The 2,941-nt window shown below is 42.8% G+C and overlaps 1 long non-coding RNA gene across 1 annotated transcript; it reads left to right on the forward strand.

The window, feature by feature from the left end:
- The first annotated feature begins 2,250 nt into the window (after window positions 1-2,250).
- Window positions 2,251-2,684, forward strand: LOC103132578 (uncharacterized). The gene is made up of 2 exons (XR_001660997.1): window positions 2,251-2,407; window positions 2,459-2,684. It is a non-coding gene; the product is annotated as an uncharacterized LOC103132578 (long non-coding RNA).
- The last annotated feature ends 257 nt before the right edge of the window (window positions 2,685-2,941 follow it).

The following is a 2,941-nucleotide window of genomic DNA, read 5'->3' on the forward strand; positions in this document are numbered from 1 at the left end:
GAGCTCTGCCCCTTTTATCCTTGATATCCCAAGTGTCCTTTTTGAGTTTATTTATTTATTTATTTAACTTTCTTTTCCTTACATTTTTAAAATGTTTTCATCTATGGGTTAGGAGGTTCGCTTGTGCCCCTCAACAGACTGTCACCGCGACGCTTCTCAAAGCCCCCGCCTGCCCACGGTTCGCTCTCTGCTTCATCAGGTAGGTTCGCAGCGCTGCTGACGCTGTTACTGCAGAACCTCAACTGCTGTTATTTATTGATAAACTATGTTGTTGTTGCTTTTTTCTGGATGCTCTTCACTGACGTCATCTTCGTGTAACCTTATTTAAGACATGACAGGTGTACTTGATTAAATGACTGATTATTTGTAATAAAGCGGTCACTTCTCTTTGATCAGCTGGAGATGTAGTGTGGCATTTGTCCGACTTTTCCCTGGCCTTAAGTTGACCACACCAACAGGTTATGGGCTTAGGAGGGAGATGGGAAGTCGATGGCAAAGACTGTGCTTTGACGGAGACGAAAGAAATTATGAGTTGTGGGAGACCATGTTCTTGGGTCACCTCAGACTGCAAGGCTTTAAGGACACGATTCTGCGTAAATTCGAGCTTGATGCCAAGGAAGAAGATGACTCGGAGAAAGATCCAGTTTCTATATGACAACTGTTTGTCTTTAGTCATGAGAGAGGCAGCAGATAACGATGGAAGGCGGTGCAGATCCTGCTAGACCAGTGGTCCCCAACCCCCGGTCCACGGACCGGTACCAATTGGTACCGGGCCAGGCAAGAAATAATTAAATATTTTTATGTATTATTTGAGTCTGGAGGATCTTTTATTTTGAAAATCCTTTAACCGGCTTCTGGTTATTTGCGCGCCAACATTGAGCCCACAAGCCGCAAAATGAGTAAGAAACGGATCAGATGTCTTTGGAAAGTTTCTTTGAGAAGGGGAAAAGGCCCAGAGAAGAGACAGAAGAATGGATTTATTCCGGACCGGTAGGTGAGTCCCACATTCCAAGCCCGCTCTACGTAACATGCGGCGACCGGCTCGCTAATGAGGTAATGAACTCTTTAAACTGCTTCACCACTTGAGACGAAGCACGCTGTGCTCAAGCAACACATCTCGGGCATTGTCTCCCATCACTCCCAGATGGGACCGTCTCGTTGCAGAGAAACAAACTCAGAGCTCCCGTTAGTCATTATCATGAGTTAAAATTTTCACGAAAGTAAAATGTTCTTTTTTGTGGCGCATCTGTATCTTATTTTGAAGGGATATGCAAATGTTACCATAGCAACCAGAGTCAGAGAGTGTTTGGGCAGTGGTCGAGAGGAGATGAGCAGAGCTTGTGAGTCTTAAGTCTGGTTTAAACGGCAAGATTTAAGAATTGTCCGCCGATTCTCCAAACCTCTGTGACCACAGAGCTGAGAAAAGTACAACAGGTTCGATCGGTTCGTGTGTCCAGCCACAAGGCAGGAGCAATGCACCACGCAAACCGATTTCAGTCACAACATCCAGTAAAATCCCCAACATTCGGGAATGTAGAATAACCAAACACTGATGACATGTAGAAGCAATAGTGATAGTTTGTGGATTCATTTTAAGAGATAAAAGAAACAAAAAGAAAAGGTGGTGGATAAAAGATGACGGGAGCAGCTGTATTTGCTGCACTATGATTTGGAGGTGAATATGTTTTTTCATAGTTAACATTTTTAACTGAATAAACATAATAATATATAGTAATGACCTTTACATATAATAATAAACATTTCCACATATCATCTCCGATATCCACCGGACTCTCAGTTGCGCGATATGTCAGCTATTTGGGATTCCCCCTTTTTCTCAGGTCACGGCGTTTTCTGATTGACACATTCAACAGGTGTGTCCCCTGTCAGGGAAAACTCCACAGGCTGCGATAAAAAAGGCCTAGACAACCCAAATTGGGTATATACCCAATTTGGCTTTAGCGGGAACACCAACATGCAGAAGCCTTATCTGATGGTTTTTACAGGGCGATGTATATTATTGAGAGACTTTTTGTTGGTAGAGTCTTATATAGAAAAAAATAAGATGAAACTATTTAATCTATCAACGGGGAAACTTTCCTTCGACTCTAAAACGATAAATCGTTTTAGGCCTCTGTTTTAATCACATTATTACACAGCCCATCTGTGGTGACGATACAAAAAAAATAGCCTGCAGAAACTTTATGTGACATACAATGATGTCATGAGGCTACTACTCAAAGTGCCTATGTAACATAGTTAATATTGTATAGAATTCCACTTGTCATTACTTCCCAGTTTGGGTTCATGTGTAAAGGGTGAAACAGCACCCCCTCCTGGTGGTTGGCAGGGTTAAATATAGTGAACGCAAACATCTCGTTGCCAGTTCATGAGAGATGGGCGCGAGGTAGGTTCACTGAGTTTAATGCTCCAGTAAAATGCTGGAGCACCTCGTAAGGTGCTGAACCCGCTGTGATGAACCCGATTCCTGATCAGTCCATATTCTGTTTCGCACAGGTACATGTTGTGTTATTTCTTTGTATTTCTGTCCAATATTAATGTATTAAATACGGCTGTTGGCCAGTTCATGAGAGATGGGCGCGAGGTGCTGAACCCGCTGTGATGAACCCGATTCCTGATCAGTCCATATTCTGTTTCGCACAGATAAACGACGTTTCATCTCATCCTGTCTCCTGGCCCTTATTCACACAACGCAGAACTGATTTATGCTGATCGATCAGAATTACCGAGGTTACACCTAGATCAGGGGTGTCAAACTCAATTTCACCGAGGGCCACTTCAGCATATTGGTCACACTCAATGGGCCACATTGAAAATTTTCAATAAGCTTCATTTGAAATGGTCACACTAATTTCATGTGTAATAGTGATCGGGTTAAATCAGTTGCTCAAAGCACAAGTAGTTCAGAATACCAGCCAAC

Source organism: Poecilia formosa, unplaced genomic scaffold, assembly GCF_000485575.1.
Source record: "Poecilia formosa unplaced genomic scaffold, Poecilia_formosa-5.1.2 Scaffold1137, whole genome shotgun sequence".
In the NCBI taxonomy this organism is placed as follows: Eukaryota; Metazoa; Chordata; class Actinopteri; order Cyprinodontiformes; family Poeciliidae; genus Poecilia; species Poecilia formosa.